The 27,504-nt window shown below is 38.0% G+C and overlaps 1 long non-coding RNA gene across 4 annotated transcripts; it reads right to left on the bottom strand.

Moving 5' to 3' along the window:
* Positions 1-2,577: 2,577 nt before the first annotated feature.
* Positions 2,578-26,930, bottom strand: LOC105747599 (uncharacterized). Of its 4 annotated transcripts, XR_011649658.1 has the most exons (7): positions 26,547-26,930; positions 19,602-19,733; positions 18,741-18,939; positions 16,299-16,463; positions 8,926-9,083; positions 5,477-8,315; positions 2,578-5,360 (listed from the first exon to the last, which is right to left on the bottom strand). It is a non-coding gene; the product is annotated as an uncharacterized lncRNA (long non-coding RNA). The 4 variants fall into 4 exon arrangements; XR_011649660.1 differs by lacking the exon at positions 8,926-9,083; XR_011649659.1 differs by lacking the exons at positions 5,477-8,315; positions 8,926-9,083 and having other exon boundaries at positions 5,123-5,360.
* Between the last annotated feature and the right edge of the window lie 574 nt (positions 26,931-27,504).

Raw genomic sequence — 27,504 nt, 5'->3', positions numbered from 1 at the left:
TGATGATGCAACAAAAGAGAGATGAAGTGGAAAGTCAAGGCGAGGTGCAGCAGAAACCAGGAAATGAGGTGGCAGAAGTGATAGGGAACCTCTCTCCACATCAGAGGCCCCCAGGATCAAATCCCAGTGAATCCTAAAGGGAAAAAAAAGAGAGAGAGAGAAGACAAAAAGAGAAATAGAGTGAAGATCACAGAGCAAATGGACACAGACAGAAAGAAAAAAAAAAAAAAAACAGCCGAGCAGGGGAGAAGGAGGGGGAGGGAAAGAAAGAGAAACTAAAAATCTTAAGGGCACTGACCATAGCAGCCTGAATTACAGATACAGTAGAGAGAAGTCTTTCAAAAAGACTTGTTTTTAAAGCAGTTTTATTGAGATATATTCACATACCATAAAATCCATCCAAAGTGTAAAATCAATGACTTTTATTGTATTACAGATTTGTGTATTCATCACCACCATCCATTTAGAACATTTTCATTACTCCAAAAAGAAAAACCCCATACCCCTTAATAGTCATCTTTCATCCTGTCTATCTTTCCTGAGCCCTATATAACCACTAATCTATTTCTGTCTATAGATTTATTTACACTTACATTTTATATAAATGAAATCATACAATACATAGTTCTTTTCTTTCACGTAATGTTTTGTTAAATTTTTTTGTAATTAAAGAAGCAATTTTATAGAAAAGTCATATAAAAAATATAACATTCCCATATACCCCCCATTGTTCACATTTTGCATTAGTGTGTTGCCTTAGTTATGACTGATGAAAGAATACTGAAATAGTACTATTAACTAAAGTCCATAGTTTACATTAGGTGTATTTTTCCCATATATCACCCTATTACTAATACATTGCAATAGTCTCATACATTTTTATAATTCATGAAAAAAAATTCTTATACTTGTAATATTGACCCAAATCCATCATTTCTGTTATACAGTCCCTTTTTTAATCTTATAATTTTCATTCTAGTAACACACATGACCCAAAACTTTCCCTTTCAAAAACAGTCACATACATAGTTCAACACTGTTAATTATACTCACAGAAATGTACTACCATCACCACCACCCATTTCCAAACCTTTACAATCAACCTAAATAGAAACCCTATACAAATTAAGCATCAGCTCCCCATTTTCTACCCCAATCTATTCCCTGGTAACCTATATTCTTGGTTCTGTCTCCATTATAAATAGTTCATTTTAGTGAGATCATGCAATAGTTGTGCCTGGCTTATTTCACTCAGCATAATGTCAAGGTTCATCAAAGTTGTCACATGCATTAAGACTCATTCCTTTTTTACAGCTGAATAATATTCCACCCTATGTATATATCACATTTTGCTTATCCATTCTTCAGCTGATGGACACTTAGGTTGCTTCCATATTTTGACAATTATAAGTAATACTGCTATGAACATTGGTGTGCAAATATCTGTTTGAGTCCCTGCTTTCAATTCTTCTGGATATGTACCTAGGAGCAGGATTGCTAGATCATATGGTGATTCTATGCTTAGCCTCCTGAGAAGTTGCCAAACTGTCTTCCTCAGTGTTACATCATTTTATAATCCCACCAACAATGAGTGAGAGTTCCTATATCTCCAGATGCTCTGCAACACTTGTAATATTTTGTTTTTGTTTAATTGTAGGCACGCTAGTAGGTATAAATGAGATCTCATTGTGGTTTTGATTTGCATTTCCCTAATGGCTAATGATGTTGAGCATCTATTCAAGTCTTTCACCCTTTTTTTAATTGGGTTGTCTTTATTTTTGAATTGTACGATTTTTTATATATCCTAGATAGTAAATCTTAACAGATATGTGGTTTCCAAATATTTTCTCCCATTCAGTAGGTTGCCTCTGCACTTTAGTGACAAAGTCCTTGGATGCACAAAAGTTTTTAATTTTGAGGAGCTCGCATTTATCTGTTTTTTTTTTCATTGCTTGTGCTTTGTGTGTAAAGTCTAAGAAACCATTGCCTAACACAAGACCCTGAAGATGCTCTTCTACATCTTCTTCTAGGAGTTTTATTGTACCAGCTCTTATATTAAGGTCTTTGATCCATTTTGAGTTAATTTTTGAACATGGTGATATAGGGGTCCTCTTTCATTCTTTCACAAATGGATATCTAGTTCTACCAGCACCATTTGTTAAAAGGCTATTCTTTCCCAATTGGGTGAACTTGCCAGCCTTGTCAAAAATAAATTGGTCATAAGTATGAGGGTCTATTTCTGAACTCTTAATTCAATTCCATTGGTCAATAGATCTGTCCTTGTTCCCATACCATGCTGCTCTGACCACTGTGGCTTTGTAATATGCTTTAAAGTCAGGAAGTGTGAGTCTTCCAAATTCATTCTTTTTTTTTCAAGATGTTTTTGGCTATTCAGGGACTCTTACCCATCCAAATAAATTTGACAATTGGCTTTTCCATTTCTGCAAAGAGAAAATGTTGGAATTTTGATTGAGATAGAACTAATCTGTAAATCATCTTGGGTATAATTGATATCTTAACCATATTTAGTCTTCCAATCCATGCACATGGAATGTCTTTTCATTTATTTAGGTCTTCTTTGATTTCTTTTAGCAATGTTTTGTAATTTTCTGTGTGTATGCACTTTACAACCTTGGTTAAATTTATCCCTGGTTTGTTGATTCTTTTAGTTGCTATTGTAAATGGATTATTTTCTTGATTTTCTCCTCAGCTTCCTCATTACTACTTATTTCTGTGTGTTGGTATTGTACCCCACCACTCTGTTGAATTTATTTTATTAGCTGTAGTAGCTTTGTCATCAATTTTTTCAAGACTTGCTATATATAGGATCATGTCATCTGGAAATAGTGAAAGTTTTCCTTCTTCCCTTCCTATTTGGATGCCTTTTATTTCATTCCCTTACCTAATTGCTCTGGCTAGAACTTCCAGTACTATGTTGAATAACAGTGTGACAGTGGGCATCCTTGTCTTATTTCAGATCTTAGAGGTAAAGCTTTCAGTCTTTCACCACTGAGTATGAGGTTAGCTGAGGGTTTTTCATATACGTCCTTTATTATGTTGAGGAAGATACTTTCTCTTCCTATTTTTCTAAGTGTTTTTTTATCAAGAAAAGATGATGACTTTTTTCAAATGCCTTTTCAGCATCAGTTGCAATGATCATGTGTTTTTATCCTTCATTTTGTTGATTTTAGATTAATTTATTTTCTTACATTGACTCACCCTTGCATACCTCAGATAAAACTCACTTGATCATGGTGTATAATTGTTTCGATGTGCTGTTTAATTCAACTACCAAGTTTTTGGTGAGGATATTTGCATCTATATTCATAAGAAAAATTGGTCTGTAATTTTCTTTTTGTGTGATATCTTTACCCTACTCCATCCTAGTTCTCTTATCTAATTAGATTAAAGGGCATTAGTAACTCACTTGCCAGTGGTAATAAAAGGGACCCTGCTAGTCCATAGCATGAAGTTGCAAAACAATTACTTGAATTATCATCTGTAGCACCTGGAATCAAGTGCCTGTGGAAGACAAGGCCTTGGGTTATCAAGTAGCTGCTTTCGTAGAACATTTTGGTAGTCCTATACATACTGGAGAATTTGGGGGAAGAAAATGATGAGTTTAGGACTTTAAATTCCCTATTCAAAGTTTGGTTAAAGGATCAGAAATCTTCAACAGCTATGACCTTGTACTCACAGACTGAAATTTCATAAAATCCTAAAAGGTAGCTGAAGTACATCACCAAATGTATCACAAGTTCAGTGTGTCTTGTATTGATGTTAAGGCATTGAAAAGGAATGAGTGAGACACTATAAATTTGGGTGGTATATATGGACAGATGCAAATGAAGCTGATGACTTTGAACTCCACTTCTTCAGAGCATCCTTTGCCAGTAGTAAGTAGGAAAAAGGATGGTGAAGGGGCTTAAAAGCATACTGTAGTAAAAACTTGTGGGAATGGGAGGGGACAGCATATATGGGAATCCCTTATAATTTTGAAATAACTTTTATGCAATCTAAAACCTCTTTGAAAATAAAATTTATATTTTTTAAAAATAAGGAAAGCATGACTGGGAATAGGGTTGCTTTGCCTAAAAAAGAATATATGGCAAGAACATAAGGTTTGACTCTAATTATATGAAGGGTTGAATTAAGATTTGTTTTATTTAGCCCAAAAAAGCAAATCAAGAACCAAGAAGTGGCCATTGTGTGGATACTACTAATGGCATGTGAGAATATGGCATTTCTTGAGAAAATTATGTTTTTCCAAATCCTAAATCCCGAGAAAACCAGTTGAGAAATTGGGAAAATGGGAAAGAGTATTCTTAATCTCCTGTAAGAGTTAAAATTTAGCAGTCAACATAGAGATGTTATAACTGAAAGGAATCTACTAGGCTGAAAACAAGAAGAGCAAGAAAACGTCAACAATTCTGGAAACTAGGACAAGAGCATATAGGTGAGAAGCAGACACCATCTAGGCAGTATAAACAAGAGTTTATACCTAAGGCCATGTTAAAAGTGTTTTCTGTGGCTCTGTCTGCTGCCAGAACTGAGAAATTCTTGAAAATATAATAATTACCAACAAGTTTATATGCATAGCACAAAAACCTTATACAAATCCTATGAATGGCACACCAAGAAATAGCAATTTTGTAAGCAAAATAAGTTCTTAAATTGGCAGTTTTAACACATGATTTTGTGTAGTGCTGTTAATCTTCCTATATCTGAATGTTAGGTTATTTAAACTTCCTAATAATTTTTGCTGGTGTTTTCCAGTGTCTGAATATTTGCTATAAACTTTGTTTTTTGCTCTTTGTAAATATCACTGAACTTAATATGTATTTGCTAAATAAGTTTTTTTAGATATCTATAATATTAACTGAAGATTATGAAGAAATTTTGGAAGTGACTCAATTCAAAGATTGTTGTCTTTCTAATAACTCTTTCTGTGCAAAGAAGGAAAGAACTACTTACTGGTAAGTAGCAAGTTCCTGACTGCAGGAGGTGTTTAAGCAGCATGGGATGCTCAAAGAATTCAAGTACACAATGAGTAGCCAAACAAAAGCCTCTACTGTCTCCTGGCATTATTTGGAATATGACTTTCAACCCACTTTCGGTGCAGTTAGCTTTGTGTCCACATCTTTATTAGTTAAGACTTAGATCCACTACAAGGTACTTAATTCCAATACAAACAGGCTCAAACACAAAGGGGAATTCATTGGTTCAGCGACATGAAGCAACACAGACTATTTTCAGGCACATTTAGATCACCATTCTACTGAGATGTCACAGATATCTGCATTCCCTACTTGTTGATTTCGCTCTATTTGGAATGGTTCTTGAGTTCAATCATGGACTCCCTGTATGAAAGCAAAAGGGCAAAAAACGGTTAAAAATGTTCATCCTAACAGTTTAGCATCCCCATTTGCACCAGGTAACTTCCATTTGCTCCCTTATGCCCACTCTCCACACTTACCCCCCCATGCTCTTTGCCCGAGGGGAGACAGGGAAACGGACTATCTTGTATAGACTACATCAAGGTCTCCTGTGTCCTTCAGATTTGGGTAATAGCAAGCCACAATGTATGGAGAGAGGAAAGAAAATGAGGTATTTATTCACCTGGCTTTCTATCTTATTGATCACTTTGGACTGCCTGTGTCATAAAATTGAAATGACAATACATAGAATCTAAGGAAAAACTAGAGAACAAAACTTTGGAAAAACCATAAACCACAGCCTTTTTGGGAATCTGAGCAGTTGGATGATCGGTTTAGGCACTGCATATTCAATGAATGAACTGTTTTTCATCCTTCCATCATTCCACGCAAGACTCATTCCCAAGAGTGAGATTGGGATTGGATTAGCTTGGGTTCACTTCTCATTTTATGGCTGGCAATGGAAGAGGCCATCCTGGGCATTCTCACCAGGATAACACTCCATAGGGAGGCATGGTTCCCCAAATGTAAAGAGGGTACTAAGCAGGCAAAAACTATTGATGTCTTTTATAATCCCTATAATGATATCAGAAGCCGAGTGCCATTTTGCTTTGTTCATATTTCCAATATAGCTCTATGTAAATCCCTTGTAATGGCTTTCATAGAATTGTATTTGGCGAACCTAGGACAGAGTCCCAGAATATTTAAAAAGCAGGTTCAACCTTCCAAAGTCAAATAAATTGATTAGGTCACCAAAAATCTAGAGATTAGAAATGATAATTTTAAAATAAGTTTCACTTCTCAGTAACATTGTAAAGCAAAGACCAGTGACTCAGTTTTGTTTTCATTAGACTCTTATTTTTCAGCTAGGGGCAAATGCTCATAAAATGAGATGTTATTTGAATATATGAATACAAATTCAAGAACTCCAGCAGGACAGGTGAATAATTTATAAGTGTACAAAATGAACCAAATCCTCCTTCAGCCACTATCAGTGCATATAAATACAAACAGCCATGTAATTACACAGTAATTATCCAATTTCTAACTTGGGGCTTCAATATCAGCAATGAAAATTGTGTAGCAGTTATACTTGGAACTGTTGTAAGGTTTTATAGCTGAATGTAATTACCATGAATTAGCAAATAGTTGGCATCTTTAGGGAGAATTTAATATTTGGTGTTGCAATGAACATGTTACAAGGGTCTGCATGTGCATTAGCAACACATATCATATGTGCAAGTGAATTATATATTTATAGGTCTGTGCTTGCATGACTATATATCTATTTACCTTGCAATTCTAAACATTTACTATGATTACTTTTTTAAAATTTCAGGTAAAAATTTCATTTTTCTAACCCATACAACTTAGCTACAGTATTTCACTAATAAATTAAAATGAGTTTGTACAGCTAGCAGGCAGGCTCTACCAAAATTTTCCAAGGCCTAACCAAAGTGCTTGGTACAAAAGGTACTCATCAAATGAGTTATGGATGGATGGATGAATGGATAAATGATTATCAAAACAGTTCACATGAACTTTGGACTAGAATTAAATCCATTTTCCAAATAAGGGAACAACAAGAAACAATTTTAAAATGTCAAAGAAGAAATAGAAATAAGAGGTATTTTCCCAAGATATAGTCTATTCCAGACCCTCACTGAGACATTGCTTTTGGCTTAAGTTATTTTTCATTGTAATGAACACTGCACCTAATCTAACATCTCACACACAGCATGAGAGGAGAATAAGGATGGTAAATTTTAAAACCTGCCACACAAGATCCCTCTTCAACTACCTGAGTCCTAGCTTCAACCTAAAGATGCATCAAATGGAAAGAGTAAAAAGAGAGACAAATAGGAGTTTTGGGTTCCTTCAGTTTTTCACTACCTCCACAAAGTGGAATCTGTTCGGCTTTCCTAAGGAAAGTGCAATCAAGCAACGGCAGCAACAAGCATTTCCTAAAAACTTGCTGTGGATAGACACTAGTAGGGCCCAGGATGGGATGCAAAGATGGATACAGCATTGTTTCTGCTCTAGATGGGAATATGTGTCAGCATTAGAGCAAATTACAGAAGAAACAATCACTGAAAGATGAGCAATAAAGGGAGGCTTTGCAGACAAACCGTATGATTAGGTGCGCAAACAAGGTTGAGATGGCATATAAAGAACACAGAGTGGGAGGCCATGTTATAAAGTGCAATCAATAAGAAACAAAGACTTTGAGTAAGAAATGGGTATGGATATTGGACATTGAGTAGAGCTTTATGACAGAAGCAATGGGAGCAGGGAAGCAACTGGAGATAAAATTTTACTCTTTTCCTTTAAGCCAATTGTTCCCAGTTTTGGTTGCTCGTTAGAATCACTTGCGACGCTTTAAAAAACAGGAAGTATATGAACCTCATCCCTAGAGATTGTGATTTAATTGGTCTGGGGTGGGCCCAGGCATTTTTTTAAAGGTCTCTAGGTTATTGTAATGTACAGCCAGGGTTGAGAACCACTGTTTAGACTACCAGGCCCTCCCAGTACTGTGCAACTGGCATCACTTAAAAGATAGCTTTGAGTTATCACCAACGTTTTATTAATACAACCCAAGATCCATGTCATTGGATGTAATTGAGATAATATTTTTCAAACCTTAAGCCAAGGACTTTTAATTCCCCCACTTTGTCATCCTCTACCCAGAAGGCTAAGCAATGAGGCTTATTGCCACCTGGAAGGAGAGGGCAGAACACCACTTGGAACATGATTCTCTTTGAAAAAAATATTGTGTCCAGAGACCATGGTCCAGAGATTCTGACTCTAGTAGTTTGAGATGAAACACAGGCATCTGTATTTTCAAGGCTCTCCTGGTGATTCTAACTTGCAGATCTGACCCTAGAACAAAGAGGACCCAAAGTTGTTAATCAAATAACACAAAGATTTCCAATTTTTTTATGTCATGGCACACATAGAATGATAATTATTTCTAAGGCACTTTAGGTAAATTGGAGGAGATTTAGAGGCTTGGTATATGGAAATACTGAGATTTTGTTTAAAAAAATACATTTTCAATATTAGGTAATTATGATATAAAATGTGAAAATAGTAGGAATGATTATATATTTTGAATTATAGAAAATTTTGAAGCTATTTTCACAAATTATAATGCAAAACTGGAGGGAGCTTGCATCAATGAAAAGAATTTCATTTTTAGACGTTTTAATGCTTTAAATAACAACATGCAGTCTTTTAACAAAAATTTTCAAATAACAGTAATCCTTAATAGTCACTCTGAAGAAGAAATTTTATCTTTTGCAAGTAGGTGATAAAAAACATTTCAACAATTTTTATAACTGTTCTCAAATGAACAACACTTAAAATCATATTTTCTTTCATTGACAAAGATCACATTGAAATTTATTTTGAAACTGAATTGATGTGGTTACCAATCAAACTTTCTCAAACCCATAATTTCAAACAGTGATGAAGCTGTACACAGGCTTGCCTGATGAGAGCAGCCACTCCGCAGCTTGTCAGAGTCCGCTCAAAGGGCATCAGCCACGAGGGGCCAAACGGATGATGTACCTGGAGACACACTGCTTCTATAGCACTCTACAGAGAGCACCATGGGTGGCCAGTAGGCTGCTGAGCCATAGATGTGACCTGCAGGTCCAAGTTGTAAAGCACTTGTTTATCCATACTCCACAGCAACATAGCAAGTGTTGGTTGTCAGACTGTAACTTGTTCAGGCCAACCCCACATATTTGTGGACTTAGAACGAGGGTCTACATATGATGCATCTAAATATCTAAACGTCATAGTCAAGCTAGTAAACTGTTAAATAAAATACATTCTATATTTTGGTAGCAAAATCATTTTGCCAAATTAAAAATAGGTGCAAAATCTAAAATTCATGTAAAGATATGGTTTTTATTTGACAAAATAGAAAAAACAATGTAATTTAATTGTTATTGTGCATTTCTGGATAGTTGATGTTTGGTTGAGTACTAAAGTAAAGACATGAGTAATTTTTGAATTACTGTAACTAATCCCACAAAGAGTATTTTTCTTTCCTTCATTTTGGCAAAATCTTTATCTTGTTATAACCAAGATTGTCACATAACTTTTTTCCCTCTAGTAGTTATATCCAAATTATACAATCTTTCCAGAGTCACTGTAGTTCTAAGATACATTTTCAATCTTTTTATTTAGAGAAACCTCACTCTTCAGAGGCAGTAACAATTAGAATTGTGAATAAAATAATTAGAGCAATATTTATACTTAGAAAGATCCATGAATTTTAGATAAAATATTCAAATATTATAATGGGCTTTCATATGATACATCATCATTAACATAGGAAATATTACAAACTATTTTGATTTTATCATATGAATTACCACATATCATGATTTTCACCATTTTTAAAATAAAATCTAAATGCATGGAGCAAGGTAAAGAAACAGTATCACCCTTCACGTATTACTCCTAGACCTACCTATTTAAGAGTAATATGGATTTTTAATAATACAAGGCAGTCATCATCCGACGCATGTAACTGTTAAAAATACCACACTAGTGTGTGTGCCTGGAACCACATTGGAAGACAGTGAAGCAAGTAAAAGTATCCTCTGCACTAGTGGGAAATGACTCTTCATTGAGCAAGAATCAACCACATTCAACTCCCAAAAAGAAAAATTTGATACTGACTAATTTGCCTCTTTATTACCTAAGATTTCTACTGTTCAAATATTCCTCACATTTCAAAGTGAAGACTGTCTGTGATGTTAGCAATGGCACAAACCACAAACCTTTCAAGGGCAGGGCAAGAAATGGAAGAAATTCTTCCTTGGGGCCTAAAAGGTGTTAATCTTGAAAGCAGATGTTTAGGGTTAAAGGTTGCAGGTGCCTGCCCTCGACACCAGATCCTGAGCTACAGAGGTGCCTGTGTGTTCTTGAATAAATCTGTCTTTGAATGTCTGTATATGTACAACACTTTAATGGGGGATCCAGGGGAGGGCCCCCTATTGCTTGTGATAAACATGGTCCTAAACTATTCATAGAACATCAGGGTGCACTGGTTGGCCAATGATGACAGAGAGGGCACTTGGGGGTGGGGGTGGAAACAGAAGGGGGCCAAGATAGGAGACTCACAGGTTAGAAGCTGTGTGTCTTTGTATCTATGGTTGTGGTGTGAGCAAGTTTTCATTTCTAATTAAGAGATATGAATAGCCGCTACAGTCTAAAAGCAGTTAATGATCTAGATATAGACATCTAGATCATGCAGTCCAGTGGTTTTCAAACTTTGATTAACAATAGAATCATTCTTCACTTAAAATTTTCCAGTAAATCCAATAAGGAGACCATAAAAGTAGAACCATTTGTGTTGAGGTTGGGTTGGGGAAAGGGTCAGGATTTCTGACCGCATATATGCCCACTACAACCTCTCTAGGCATGCAATTCCCAGGAATCCTTGATCTAATCCAAGCTCCTCACTTTACACAAAAAGAAACTGAGATCCTGGGAAGCACAAGGACTCGCCAAGGAATGTGCAGTGAGTTAGTGGCCCAGCCCTGACTAGAATTCACATTTCCTGATTCCCAGTTGGTGTGCTCTGCATTCTCCTTAAGTTTCTGACAACTAATCTGGGAACTACCCAGCTAACCATAAAAGCAGCTACAAAGATGAAGAAACAGGGGACATGCTGTAAAGGAGGGGAGAGTTTTAAGATTAATCATCAGTAGTCACAGAATTACAATTTTAACAGATTTTAACGTCTATTTGTTTCTGTTATAGAAATAATACCCTTCATTAAAGGATCTTTTGAAATTGCAGAGAAGCAGAAAAAGGAGAAAAATTTATAACCCCACTAATTATATACATGACATTAACACTTGAATGTGTTTTCTTTTTGTCTTTTAATGAATAGATTGTTGGTTTTTTCACTGAGCTGCATTCATTCAATTTTGTATGCTGTTTCTTTCACTTAATATTATAGCATAGGCATTTTCCATTTGTAAACAACATTTTTCCATAGCTAGATAATATGGTTTGTGTAGTTAAGCCATGCAGAACAGTTTTTTCTATTCTCACTATTTCAAATAATGCTAAAATGAACATATCTCTGTGTATGTAATTTATAGTTGTCTACCAGAGGTGGTTTTATGGAGTTAAAGAATTTGACAGAATTTTCTACATAGTGCCAAATCATTTATACTATATTTTTTCTTATATCTGATTATATAAACAGTGCTTTAAAATCTTGAAAATAGAAGTATAAATGGAAAATAATAATACTCACCAATCCCCCCTTGAACTAGAGGCAAACAACCACTGAATATCCTTTTTGAAAACACATACATAAACCCATATAATGGCCAAATTGAGACCATTGTGAATGGATGTGTAATTGTTTTTCGATAGAAGAGTTTGTGAGCATACTCTCACAATAGCAAATAATACTTGAACAGACATTAACCACAATATCTCAACCAGCTCCCACAACCAAACATACTCTCATATGTCACTCCCAGCACAGACATGCCCATATCCTCATACCCATGTAATGGAGAATTTATGGGAGGGACCAGCCCTAGTAGAACAGCTTGCAAGAAGTAATGTTGGTTGTATTTCTCCTGAGATGCCTCTGAGAAATGGACTCAAAAGTGGATACAGGCAGTGGCAAGAGCGTTTTCCTAATTCAGCCCTTGTGCAGAGCTCGACTAAGGGTAATGCAATGTGCAAGCCACCACGAACAGCTTCTGGTGAGAATCCCCTGATCTCATCAGAAGATGTTTCCAAAAGCACAATGATTAAAACAGGAACTTTAGCATCAGACTGTCCCAGGTCCAAGTTATGACTCTACTTCCTACTGGCTGTGCTGCTTGTATTAATGTATTTATTTAACCTCCCTAAGCCTCACTCTCTTCACTTGTAAAATATGAGTGTCAGTAGTGACTGTCCAATTCTTGGACAGTACTTAGTAAGGTGTCATAGCAGGCAGTCAATTCTAGCTGTAAATTTTACTGTTATTTGTGGAGTCTGGCAAAAGCTTGCCTTTGTTCTCACTCAGCTTTCTACTCTTATCCACAAGTATGAACTCTTTCTCCATTGATATTTTTTCAATTGATAATTCCCAAGGCAGTCTTTATGGTAATGAATATGGAAGTTTATGCTGTTATCATATTTATCTTATCATATTGTCATTAATTTCTCATAATGTTTGAAATTGCCATTAATTATTTTTAATAAATAACTTTCAGCACTTAATATTCCCTGGAGACATATAAAATATCTCCTTCAATAGTCACAGGAAATCTGTGAAATTACTATTTGACATATAGACAGTTCAAGAAATTTGTTGAAGGTCACAATGCCAAAAGTCAAAGAGCCAGGAGTTGAATCCAAACCCTAGTCCCATCCATGAGGTAAGGTTTCCATAAAATGTCAGAAAATAAATGTTTTAGGCTTTGCAGGCCTTACAGTCCCTGTCATAACTACTCAACTCTGCCACTGTAGCACGAAAGCTGTCATAGATGATAAACAAATGAATGTTACTGTGTTCCAATAAAACTTTACTATGGACATTGAATTTTGAATCTCATATGTACACAATATATTATTCTTCTTGTCATTTTTTTCAGCCATTTAAAATGAAGAAACCATCCCTAGTTGGTAGGCCATATAAAAATGCTCAGTGGCTGTAGATCCACCTACAGAGAGAATGTAATAGAAATGTGCAAGTCTCCAGCAACACTCCACTACCTTCAGGGTCTGCAGTTACCATGTTTTATCTTGGGTCTTCACTATGTTATTTCCTCAAACTACAATATTCTCACTGCTACCACTGCACCACCCATCTGCCAATCTGCCATACTTCTTTTCATCCAAGTCAAACTTTGCTGTCACTTCCCCCAGGAAATCCAACCAACACAACCCTACCACCAGCCCCATGCTAAGCGCCTCTTTTTTATTCTCCCATTTCCCCCTATATGTTTCCATCACAGTGCCTATCACACTGGATCGCAACTTCTGTGTTACCTGTCTCTCACTACTAGCCCCATGAAGAGAGGCTTTTGTTTTGATTATAACTGTACTCACTTAGTAACTAATGTAATGACTAGAATCTAAGAGGAACACAATAAATTTTGGAAGGAAGGACAACAGGAAGAGAGGAAAAGAAGAAAAAAAAGAAATTTCTTAACTGAAAATAAAGGTTCTGAATGAGATATGGAAAGGTGGAGAAAGTAGGGAAAGAGCCTACATCTGGCCATTAAGAGAAAAGTGGAAGGAAGATTACCAAAAGCGGATGTGGAATTTCTTATCATCCAAGTCATATCTGCTTCTCCTGAGGCACAATCTTTGATCCCCTATAAAGGTGGTCTCGCATTGTGTTAGGACAGTGAATGAGAAGGCTGAAAAAGCCCTGGGAAAATATACCAACTTTGAGATTCTGGGTGCCCATGAATTTCCAAGTCATTTACATTGAATTCACTGCTGGTAAAACATGGAAATGATAATGACTCACAAATCAAGATGGCTTGTTTTTAAATTTTTACAGCAAATAAAAGAAACCAACTGTGGGCTCAAGTTACAGAGACAGGGGTTGGAGAATGAGGGATACTTTCTTTCGGCTCTATACTAAACAGATTTGCTCTTTTTAAGAGATTATGTGGGCATGGATTTGTTCTCCAAAACCATCCTTTGAAGCAAAGGGTTTAATCATCACACACCATTAATGCTTAATAATCGCACACCATTAATGCTTCACATTTTGGGGCTTGTTGTCTTTTATTTTCTTAACTAAGTGCTCTATGGGAGAGTTTCTGTGAGATGAAGACATCTGGAATAAGAAACACCAAATCTTCCACTTCAGTGATGCCCTTTGCTTCCTTCTCTCATCCATACCCTCTTCTCCACTGATAGAAGGTCCAAGGAAATGCCAACAGACTACCTGACTACATGTATCTGATGTGGCAGGTCTCTTTTCCTGTCATTCACCAAGTTTTCCTATATGCCAAGCACTGTGCTTGTCATATACATTGGAGAAGAATCCAGGAAATGCCCAGCAGTATCCTTATAGGCTTATTTACCTTTTGCTTCTCCCTGATGTTACTGAAGGAGAAGGGGTATTGCTCCTCTACCGCATAGATTCTGTTCAGTTCAGATAGGGCATCAAACTTCTCTCTGCCATTTGAGAAATGAGTAAGCTCTGGACTGGGACTCATGATTTCCAAGCCCAAGTCTACCATTAACAGGGTGATGTCTTCAAGTAAACCATCTGACTTCTCTACTATAGATGAATCCTAGGGTGCACCACCCAGAGCTAACCTCCAGCTCTCAGGAACATTGGTGACTTAAGCTGAAATCCTTCCAAGCTTTGTCTTTGTCTGAAGAGAGTTGCCCTACCCAAAATATTTCCTCTTTGCATGGGACGTCCTGATTTCAATGAATGGTCTTTGCAGGAATACAAAGCAATGGCACCCACCCCCCAATCTGGGACAGTTCTGCGGGGCCAGCCCAACTTCACAGTCTCCCATAGCATTAACTAAACCCTGTTTTTTTTTTTTAAACAGACTTTATTCTTTAGAGAAGTTTTAGGTTTACAGAAAAATCACACAGAAAATTCATAGAATTCCCATAACCCCTTTCTCTGTCCCCCTGCAAATAGTTTCCTCTATTTATTACCTTAGTGTAATAAATTTATTATAATTGATGAGCTAATATAGAGGCATTATTATTAACTATGGTCAGTAGTATACATTAGGGTTAACTTGTGTTGTACTGTTCTGTGGGCTTTGACATATGCATAATGTTATGTTTCATCACTACAGTATCACACAGAATAGTTTCATCACCCTAAACATTCTCTGTATTCCACCTATTTTTTTTAAAGATTTATTTATTTATTTGTTTCTCTCCCCTTCCTCCCCCACCCCAGTTGTCTGTTCTCTGAGTCTATTTGCTGCATCTTCTTTGTCTGCTTCTGTTGTCAGCGGCACGGGAATCTGTGGTCCTTTTTGTTGTGTCATCTGGTTGTGTCAACTCTCCTTGTGTGAGGCGCCATTCCTGGGCAGGCTGCACTTCCTTTCACGCTGGGCGGCTCTCCTTACGGGGCGCACTCCTTGCGCGTGGGGCTCCCCTACACGGGGGACACCCCTGCGTGGCAGGACACTCTGCGTGCATCAGCACCGCGCAAGGGCCAGCTCCACACGGGTCAAGGAGGCCCGGGGTTTGAACCGCGGACCTCCCCTGTGGTAGACGGACGCCCTAACCACTAGGCCAAGTCCACTGCCTGTATTCCACCTATTAATCCCTCTATTCCTCTCCCCATGCCCCAGCCCCACTCCAAAATCCTGGCAACCTTGATCCTTTACTGTTTCTCTAGTTTTGCCTTTCCCATAATGTCATATAGTTGGAATCAAACACTATGTAGCCTTTTCAGACTGGCTTATTTTACTTAGCAATATGCATGTAAGTTTCCTCCATGCCTTTTGAGGACTTGTTAGCCCATTTATGTTTATTGCTGGATAATATTCCACTGTAAGGATATAGCACCGTTTGCTTTTCCATTCACTTGTCTTAGTTGCTCCCAATTTCTGGCAATTATGAATAAAGCTGCTATAAACATTCATGTGCAGGTTTTTGTGTGGACATCCATTTTCAACTCATTTGGGTAAATATCTAAGAGCACAAAACTGCTAAAGTGTCTTCAAATGGTGGTACCATTTGTATTCCCTGCAACTGCACTGACTTTTAACCACTCCCTGTGCCCAATCCTTCTTCCTTTACTTATCCACAGTGTTGCCCCTGAGAGCCACCCCCAACAAACCTCCTGCACACAAATCTCTATCTAAAATTTGCCTTCAAGGAACTGACCTGGGATCCTGGGCCTTAGTTTCCCATCTCTCCACTCAGAAGGCTATGCTGGATGGCTTTCATTTCTGTCTGAAAACATGATTAAATGCAATGATCCAACTGCCAGGTGTACAATCCTCTCAGCAGAGGCTGCAGCTGTAGGACCTGGTGTGCATCTGAATCCAACTGAAATACAGAATTTAGGACACTGCTCTCAGCTCTTCAAGCACTCTGAAATATTTGGTGCATTGGCAGAGAAACACTGAGAATTAGGGTTTCTGGGTAGCTCTGTTCCTGCCACTGCCTTGCTGGGTAGGGCCAGGCAATGTTCTTACCTTGCAGGGATTCAGTTTCTTAATCTACAAAATAAGAGGCATTGGCAGGTTCCTCCCCTCCACTCATTTTAAGAATGTATATGATCTCTGCTCCATAAAGAACAAAAACTTCCTTTTAGGAAAAACCAGTCTCTCATTTACTGTCATCCAAAAGTACATTAGGGCCTAATTCTACAAAACTCTGTACAGCAACCTCTACAGGGAAATCCTAGGAAACCCACAGTCTGACATGGTTGTCCAGCCTCCCTGGATTCAATGTTCCACTCATCCACAAAGGAGAAATCCAGTAGAGGATCACTCTATAATTTACAAGGGCCTAGAATATTCAGGGAATAATTAGAAGGGATAAAAATGAACATTTATTGAGCACCAGCTAAATGGCTGTCATGATTTTCCTCCTTTTGTATATGTTAACTCATTTAATTCTGACAACATCCCCTGAAAGTCAGTTACCACCATATCCATTTTACAGATGAAGCCCACAGAGGAAATGTGTACATGGAGAAAGCAAGGCTGGAACTCACACAGGTTCTTGCCCGTTGTACTCTAAGTGCCTGCTCATTTATCCATCTCCCCAACTAGATAATAAGTTCCTCAAAAGCAGGTCCTATGTCTTTCTTATTTTTATCCTGAGCACCAGGCACAATGGCCAGTACCTGTTACTAAATGTGTGTTTATTCATTAAATAGGGTCTTCTGAAGTCTCTGCTTGCTATTTCTATCACTCTATCAGCCTTGCTACTTCAACGCAAATTTTTCTAAAAAGAATCAATCATGCATATGTAGCTAGCCCTGAGATGGGAGGAAGCTCAACCCCAAAGAATAAAGGTCTGGCTTGTTACAGTTCCGTAACTTACATAGGGACACCAATCATTTGGCCCCTTTGGGATTTAATAGCTGGTTGACAAGCCTTTGCTCTGTACACTTGCATGACATTGTCTCCTTGGGCCAGCCAGGCAAGAGCTCACATTGTTTATACCTAAAAATCCATTACACTTTTGAAAGCTGTTACATTTTAAGATGGTTTAACTACATCCGTCTTGTCGTTTTTAACCATGCCCACAAAAAGCATCCTAAAGATATTTGATCATTCAATTAGACTAAATGAGGCCAATGTATATGCTACTGCCTCAGAAGTTATCATGCTTAATAAAACATACTTTATAACCTCCATGAAGGCTATAATGAAATTTACAAGCAGGCTTCCCCACAACTTTAATAAAAGATGTCTGAATGTTGTATGTGTGTGTGTTGTGAGTATGTGTGTATGAACACTTTAAAATCCTGTTCCATAAGGATTATAGCTCCCCTGCTGTTTGGAAAAGATAATTTCACTTGTAACACTAATAACTTGAGCAGGGGAGAAGCTGGCCTGGTGAATGGAATGCACTTCACTGCACATCTTGGCTCAGCTAGAAATCGGAAACAGATGGTCCTTGCGGCTGGTTTCCCACTCGAGCCCACTCACTGCCAGCCTGTGGTCTGCAGTGGGCTGCTGCTGGCAGTTTGTGACTTGAACATAGTAGGACAGTGGCAAATGAAATCAAATCTTTTCCAATGAGCAGCAAGTTATAATGAAATTTGACAGATCTGACATTCTATACCCAACATCTAGTTAGAATATATTAACCTTTTAGTTTTCTTAAGCGCCTTGTGTAGAAGTTGTGAATATACTTATTAGAGGGTTGTGTTGTATGTATTTTTTTCTTTCTTTCTTTTTTAACAGGGAGCACAGGGTTTAGTCCAATCTTGGATGGCAGCTGGTTAACAGAAGATGCAGAGAAAAGTCAAAGAATTTCCCAATCTAAATAAGGCATAAGAACTGCCACCAAGGAAAAAAAAAAAAAAAACTAATTCTTTGCTGGGTGCAGAAAGTGAGTTTTGCTGGGGGAAAAAAAAACAATATTTTTATCAAGGAAAAAAAAATAGCCCAGACCAAAATTCTGGACATTCTCTGGACATAGCATTAAAATGGATGGGGCTGTCTGGACCCCCTGGCATTTTCTTCAATCCTGCTCTTTTCAGCTTTGCGGCAATCGTTTCTGCCATACGGTGTGAAAACCAAGCCAGGTGACTTGGGACACTGGTTCATTTAAGGCACCTCGTTCATGCCCAGTAATGACATATACCTTTGCAGAAGACTTTGCTGCTTTCATCAAAAAGTGATCAATCTTCCACCAATGACCACAGGAATTTTCTTGTCTTTGGAGGGACAAGACTTTATATCCTTTTGTGTTGAGTCTTCCTCTTATCTCAATGCTTGCATGTGATTACACACTCATTCTAAGGGTTAGACGATGTCCTGAACACCATTTTAGGATTTTCCACCTGATTAAGGTTAGAGGAAAGGCATGTCAGTGTTAATGACAGATAATCTCTCTTCAATATAGGCTTAAATTAAAAAAAAAAAAAAAACTTACGTACATGTACCTATAGCCCTAAACTGAATTTCTCTACAGTTCTAGAACAGGGTAACAGGCTGCATTTCTAATTTTGTAATTTCCAAGATCCTGAAGATCCAGAGCCATAAATATTTATTAAACCCAATATCCAACTCTACAAAAGAAAAATATATATTCTGAGAGCTAGTTAGCTGGAGTAGAAAAGCATGGACTTTTTTTCAAGCAAACATAGAGCTGAATCTTCACCTTATTGCCTAGCTTGAGTATTGGGCATGACTCTTACCTTTTTGACCCTGACCTGCAAACTGGAAATAATAATACCAACCACATAGCATTGTTAAACGGCATATATCAAAAGCATACTAAAAACTGCCTACCACATAAATCATGCAAAGCTCTATTAATTCCCTCCTTTTGTGGTTTAGTAGCCAGCCAGAGAGTGACTCTGTGAAGTGACAATGTCTGGGCTTGAATCTTGCTTCTGTCCCTAATTCTGGGACCCTGAGCAAGTTGCTTCACTTCACAGAGCCTCTGTTTTCCTGTGTGTAAAATGGGGATATTAATAGCTCCTACCTCATTAGGACCTACCTGGAAAAAATACATCAAAATGTCTGGCAAAGAGGAAACACTCAGTAAATGTTAGCTGATACTATTTGCTGCATTCAAAATCAGGTTGCTCTTCTCCTAGAGTTACAAATATCCAACAGTTCTGGAACCAAGCTAGAAAAGGAAAAGAGAAAAAAATTAATTCCCTGCATTGCCAAAGGTGTTATTAAATAGGTGAATGGATGAGTGAAAGACATATGTACAAATAAAGACAGATTATAATGCAGTCTATGTGATGCACCCATGGATGATTCAGTTAAGAGAGGTGACAGGAACTTGAAGGAGCTAGAGATCACTGTGGGCTGGGACCTTAAAGAGGGAAGTTATCTTGGAAAGGTGGAGAAGACGTACCAGGAGGGCAACAACTTGAGGCAAGGTAAAAAGAAAAGGCTGTCTAAACATGAGAAGAATGCAATCAAATTACAAATACTCTGGTGTTCTGAGCATTTTACTGTCCCTGTAACCATCTGGGGAGCTCCTACTATTTTCTCAGCACTATGGTCCACCTCATGGCTCCCAAGACACAAGACACTGTCCCTGACCTCAAGAATCTCAAGGTCCAGAAGGGAAAACAGACAGATAATTCCTGGAAAGGATGCTAAGAGCTACAATGGAGGAAGGGACAGGTTGCGACAGGAGCACAGAGGGAAGAGAGTGAACCAGTCTGGCAGAACAGGGCTAGAAGGGGAAAGAAAATGGGTTTCACTCAACAGAGAGATAATAATAACAAAATAATATTAAAACAATAACCACAAGCACTCATTACCTATCAGGAACTATGCCCTTGATGCACATTTTTACTTCTAACAATATATATGCAAGCATTTTAATAAATAGTTATCTTCTTTGGACAGAGAATCAGAGAGGCCAAGTGACCTGAGAGGAGTCACACAGTTAGTAAGCAGCCAAGCAATCAGAAGCAGTGCTTTCAACCACTTCCCAATCCAAACTCCAAAAATCATTAATATTCCATTTCATATTCCTTTTAACAATACACAACAAAAACTGAAACCGCTCTTGGTATTGTACACCTGTTGGCAGCAGAGTCTTCAAGGCCCTTGTCCAAATGCACTGCAGCAAAGACACAGAAGGAAATCCTCCATTCTCTGAGCACTCCCAAGTTCTTCCCAATCAACAAAAGGGGAAGAATGAGGCTGGAAAGTAACTTGCACGTTGCTTGAGAACTCGTATTATAAGAAGACAAGTCCCTTTCTAATGCTCCTCCATAGACACCTGGACTATATTTCTCAGATCGCCCCTAGGAGTTTAACTCATCACTTGACTCCATAGCGACGGGGTTCCCACTTCTTATCAAACACGCTCAAAGAAAGTAAGAAAGTCCACATCCTTATTTTAGATGAGGGTGCTGTTTTTGCCTCGGATTCATTTGCGTGCAGAAGGAAGAAGTATTCAAATGACAAGAGTTAAATTCAAAACATGTAGCCACGTTCTGTTATTTTTTTTCTGACTGAAGGCAAACCATTTAGATGTTTGTTTCCAAAAAGGCATCTGTCAGCAATCAAAAGGGAAAAATGCATAAAGCAAATGCAATTGTTTGGAGTAGCATTTCCTGGATCATGTTAAATGCTTGAATTGCTCCCCATTATGCTCACCAAATAATTATATTTCCCACAATAATTGCAATATTTAGCATGTTTTATTTAATCTTATTTTAAGGCTATTAACAACGGGCCACACTCTGAAAGGACTGATTGCAGTAAGGCAAAGGACAGCTTCTACCAGCCTCTTAGAGAACAACAATAAAATTAAATGCACCTAATTGCTCTGGCTTTAAAACACTATTATCCAATAATATTTATCACTTCTTTGTTCAAAACTACTGTGCTTTCTCCAGCAAAGTCTTCCTGGGCATTCCATCATTCGCAAAGTGAAAGTTGTGCACCATTCATTCATAAATAATGGACATGCTTGGGACATTGATGAGTCTCAGAAATGCAGCGGCTGGGACAAGGGACACTTCCAACTTTAGGGGCTACTGTGGTATAGAAATTGTAAGACTATGGGCCCACGAGCCCAAAATGTTCCATGTGCCTTCATTTACTGGGAAAAAAGCAGAGGACATCCTAAAGCAAGGAACCTTTGGTTTTGTCTGCTTTTCAGAAAAAAGTTGAAAAGGATGAAATAGAATAGGAGGTTGATTCAAGGACAGAACACTATTTCATTTCTTCTTCTTCTCCTCCCTTTTTCGGGTTTGTGTTATTTTAAATTCTATATAGAATTTCCAAAATTTTCCTCCTTTCTTCCTCTAGGTGATAAACTGAAGAAAGACCAAGTAATTTTAATAATACTTAGGGGCATAAGGAAGCAAATGTTTTGACTGTTGAACTCAGGGCAAGTTCTTGGCAGAAGGTCCATTTTCTTATGAATGCTGAAGGTAACAGCACTTCCTGAGCTACGCAGACTCTTTGAAAAAGAAGTGCTGCCAGGATAATGAAGAATATAAGGATGCTTCATCAGAGGAGTGGCAAAATTCATATTCGATGGTAATTCCCAATACCACCTCTTACCCCTCCCCCCTCCCCAATTATCAGAAGAAAACATACTACAATGAGAGTTGGGAAAGAATAAAATGCGTTATTTATAGTGTTTGTGGTTCATTCCATTGAGCAGTCTGTGCATCACACTTTAAACTAGGAAGCGTTTCAGGCACAACTGGGTAAAATTTGCTTTAAATTATTTTTGTCAAAACAGCTATTTCCCCAGTGCTAAATGGTTAGAAAAGACACCAACTAAGAACCTAAGGAAATGGGTCACAATAGGAAAGCAAAAGCGACCAAATTTAAACTCTTTGGGACTTAAAATATGCCTTGAACAATTTCATCTAAATATTATTCAGCCAAAAACAGGACTAGAAAAAAAATTCCATTGGTTAGTTGAGCTGTAAATGCACAACTTTTTAAAATAACCACAATTTGGTTGCCCCAAGAAATAACAGTAGATGTATTTCCTCATGCCCAGGAGTGCCTGTGTAGTGGGCCCACAGTGTGCAGAACAGCAGACTCACTGCTGGGTTCTTGGTGATTAGGAATCATTTACATTCAGAAAAAAAAATAGGATGTGTCTGATACACTGTTCTTACAAAGGTATTTTTACAGTTCCTAATTTCACGTGGTTTGGAGGAATAAAATATTATAACTTTAAGTCATTATCTAGACTTCTTTCTCCTCTCTTAGCTCTAAAAAAAATGACTTGAAATTCATCAGTCGCCTGAACCTCTTCTTTTCATTAAAAAAAAATCATTTTTACAGTTATTCTTATTGGTAGGTCCATGTTGTGGCATATTTTCCCCCCCCAAAAAAGAGGGTGTTTGATTAAAAGGCCCTGTGAAGAAGATGACTTTGGGGCAGTAAGGAAATCAGATGTAATTTTCCCTGAATAAAGAACTACTCATTTCAAGTTTAGATTGAATTGTGTTAAACTGAATTGATAATGACTGATTATTTTATTTACAAATGAAAAAGCCCAGAATTAATTTTTTTAAAGAGAACAACAAAAGCTAGAAATAGAGGTAGTGCCTAGCCTAGATTAGAACTTGTGAAATGTCAATTATGTATTTACTCACATGAAAACGCATACATCTAAATAATGCCAACCGAACCCAAAATCAAGTAGCTTGAATATTTGTTCAGTTATGTTCCTTCACAAGCAAATTAACCAATAGATTGATTTTTAAAAAATAAAGTAAAGGAAAGAAATTATTTTCCCTCTTTTATTTTTTATTTATTTATTTATTTTTCTCCTTGGAAAACCTGTTCAGCTATACCCAGATTTAGTTTTAGACTTTTTGCTTTGCTTCAAATGCGATGTGTAAGATAGCAAAATTGAACTAAATATTTTTTAAAATGCGCAGCTCACGTTCTTGAGAAAAGTGGCTGTGAAAAACAGATACTGAATCAAACTTAGAGTCGAAGAAGGGGGGTAAGGGGGAAAAAACCCAAAACATTGCATGATAGTCTCTAAGCAGTTCCATCTGTCAAGCAGAAATTTTAGGCTAATAGCCTGTGGCGATCTCCCTCCGCAGTCCACTACCTGCCTTTGTCCTATTAAATCTCTTTATTCTCCTAAAAAAAGGGGGGGGGGGGGGGGAGGATTGGTTGTTGGAAGGAAAGGAAAAACCTTGCAGACTAAAATCATCTGAGTGATGAAGCCCTAATTTTAACCACCTCCCTTTGATGTGTAGCAGTGGGCTCTTATTTTTTTTAAAGGAGAGAGGAGAAGACAGTGTTAGGAGCAGAAGACTTTTCATCTCCACTTCACCTTGCCACTGGGTCTGTGAGAGACTGGTTCATTGTCAAGGAGATTTTTTTTTACCCATGATTCCATATGGTATGGACCGGACTACATGTTGCCCCACATGCCACTGCAAATGTTTTCTCAATTAGGTGTCTTATCTCCCGTGAGTTAGCATCAGATGAAGCTTGCTGACAGCGTAATGGCAGGGAAAGCTTCCGACGGCTCCATCAAATGGCAGCTCTGCTACGACATCTCGGCCAGAACTTGGTGGATGGTGAGTTGGCAGCCGGGGCTGCTTTTTTTTTTTTTTTTTTTTTTTCCTTTTCTACTTTCCCTCCCTCTTTGACAAAATGTCCCAGACCTCACATTCATCAAATTCACATTTGATTTTTTTCACACTCTTCAGTGAAGCAGCCTCACACTGCTTCCTCCTGCCATCGTCTCTGCCACTCTGCGACTTGAGTTCCCAGGAATGCTTGCCCTGGTTTTCCATGGGACAGTGTTGGGGAGTCCGCTCTTTTTCTTTTTTATTACTATTATTGTTTTAAGAGTATGTGAAGTTTTAAGGTGGAGGTAGGTATTTCAGCCAAGCCAGTCTCAGATTAGAAATTGGAACGTTTGCCCTGGCCCGCAGGTTTTGCCCACATCCCCTTTACTTTTGTTTTCAGGGACTACTGGCTGCTTGGTTTTTGCCTTGGCTGTGGTGTTTTCTGAGGACGCACGAAGGGCGCTGGGGAGCAGCGAGCCCTGGGCGAATTCCGGTCCTGCCCCATTAACTGGATTGCCTGGCGTCACCTGGGAGAGAGCTCCGAGTCCCCACTCCCAGCCGTGCGTCAGGGGACCCATAGGTCTCATCTAACTTTTCCCTGCTTGTTTATGTAGAGCAGGTCTTCCGTCTCTTAGGAACTCTAGCTCTGAGTGGAAAAGACCCGCACACTATCTTTTCGTTGCTCTGCATACGAATAAAGTTTTAATAAAGTTCTACCACGCGGCTGTAGCAGGAGTTAACTCACATGTCCTGGTCAGCCAGGCCAGACAACCTTTGACATCTTGGATCTCTTAAGAGGTAGAGAGAGGTGGGCGGATGCACAATAGCTCATTGTCATGGGAGATGCAAGTGGTGTGAGGAAGAGAGTCCTCAAATCATTACTGCCCTCGTTAGGTGGTGTCCGTTAAGAATTAATTCGTTAGCTGTGCATTTCTAGTTTTCCGTAATTATTATTCTTGCAGCAAGCGCGAATTCTTCCAGGGGGTGAAAAAAAAAGTTTGCTGCCAGGACAATGAATGTATTATCCGTTCCTAACTGGACCGTGAACTTCAGCTCATTTCACATAGATATCAGTTTAAGAAAAAAGAGAGAGAGAGTGGTGTTGAAGGGGGAGACTGGCGGATGGAATTCAAAACAAGGCATGTTCGCTTTCATTGTATGATCTGCGGAAAGAGTTCTCCCTTCCCCTTCTCGGACCAGTGGTGGTATCGTTTTGGCAAGTTTTAGGAGTTCTGAGGACTGAGAGACTATTAAAAGTGAGCTACCAAAGGATTCGATTCGGCTGCTTCTTGGGGTGCAGTGTGTCTGTCCTAAGGACTTGAATTAAGGTGGTTGTGGGTATGTGCGTACTTGTGTGTTTTAACTTGCAATTTCTTAACTAAACATTAGAAACTTTGTCAGTGGTTTCAAGACAATGTTACATGCAGCTTTTGGTTAATTAGACTAGCAGAAGGCTATCCACTTAAACCCTGAACTTTCATTCAGGGCACTTATTTTCCCATTAGAGTTTCTGCCAGCCAGAACAAGGTTTACTTGTATGCTCTGATGTTGCCTATTGCTTTCCCTTATGCGGCTTGTTAAACAGCAGAAATGAATATACTGATTGGTTTAGCTATTATTTTCTAAGCTAAGTTGTAAGCTTTAAAAAAAATTGTGTGCTGATGTCATATTCTGGGTGAAGCATTCTACTTCCCTATATTTCAAGAGCGCATAGATTTTATAGACTGTTACTTTTATGTCAAATCATCATCTTTTTTTTCTTGCTAAGATCACCAAATGCTCCTCTTTTTAACTTGGAAAACTGTAATTTCTTTTTGTGACGTTTACTTGGAAGTTGTTTCTCATTTAAAATTATTTTACAGATGTTTTACAACCAGGAATATAAAATATAAAAGTGATGGAAACATTTAGCAAGGCAGTTGACTAAAAATAAACAATGCTGTAAGCTCACATGCTTAGGCTGCATTCTACAGGAAAGTTTCGCTCAACTTCCCTCCTTCTAGATCTTTGCTTAGAAAAGGGGTGAGAAATCGGAGCGCTCAAAGAAGTTGTAAAAGTTAGCAAAGAGAATAAATTGAGTTTATTCCCCTTAAAGGTGACTGTGTATCACAGCATTTTAGATCAGTCAGTTACAAATAATTCGAATGTAAATTCCCTTTTATTGATCGGAAATTGAGGACCTTGATAAAGGGGGAGACAACTCATTAAAATAAAACAGATTGCACATTTTCTTCCTCAACAGCCTTCACTCCCTCTCTCTGCATACCCTCACCTCGATACCCCACACAATTTTCCCCAATTGAAAAAAAAATTTAAACTTTCCTCTGGCTGAGAAGGTTCTTTAACCAAAAGGACAGTACAAGACCCGAGTTTCACACTAAAGGCAAATAAAGCTTTAAAATTACCTCATGCGTCATCTGGATGCACAGACTCTCTCTGCAAAGAGGGAACCTCCGGCTTGGCCTTCCCAGCATACAAAGGCATCGCAGTGAATGCCCCCTCCGCCCGGGAGACTCGGCCTCAGCTGCCAGCACCGCGATATGCAATTTTGCTTTTTAATGAATCGTAAACAATTTGTATGGCAAATGGGTTTGTTTGTTTTAGTTTTGGGGCATATGTTGGACCAGGTTGTAGGCAGCCATTACCTACTCCAGAATCTTAGGTGGGAATGGTTAGAGCCCCAGATTTTTATTTTTCTAAATAATAAAGACACCAGAATAAAAGAAACTGTTTAATAAAAGGGGAAGAATAACAACCTCTCTTCTCCTTCCCCTCTCTCCCCTCTCTCCTCTCTATCCCCACCCCCTCTCACAGTTCACTCTGACTTACAGTAAGCTTTTAACTGCACTTTTTGATAAACTAGAGGTCAGTTGACTTGATTAATCTTTTTTTAAGTATAAATTTTAGCTGTGTCTTAAAAAGGCTACTTTTGCTAAAGAAACAATTATTTTAAAATGTGAGATACTGATAAGGGCCATCTCTACTATTTCTTGTTTTGGTTTTTTTTTCTTTTTTTTTTTCTTTTTTTTTTTTTTGTTGTTGTTGTTATTGAAGCTAATGTCTTGAGGGACATACAGGATTATAAATGCTTAATACAACTTCTGATATCAAAAATGAGCCAGAAAGGGGTCTTGATATCCAAAAGTGAAATGAAAACTTTTATTCCAACCAAAGGAGTTGTAAACAAACTTAGAATTTAACAAGCGGCCAGGGTTCGAGCATGTACATTTTAGCAATAATTACATTTGGCGCTGTCACTTTTGAGAAATCTTTTGATATCTGAGCCACTTCTCTAATGCTTTAATCATGCAAATCAGGAAATAGATATTACGTATCAACTGAATTTGGCTATGTTGTGACATC

Source organism: Dasypus novemcinctus, chromosome 9 (assembly GCF_030445035.2).
Source record: "Dasypus novemcinctus isolate mDasNov1 chromosome 9, mDasNov1.1.hap2, whole genome shotgun sequence".
Classification (NCBI taxonomy): domain Eukaryota; kingdom Metazoa; phylum Chordata; class Mammalia; order Cingulata; family Dasypodidae; genus Dasypus; species Dasypus novemcinctus.
The sequence above is the reverse complement of the archived record's forward strand: the minus strand, read 5'-3'. Positions and strand labels throughout refer to the sequence as shown.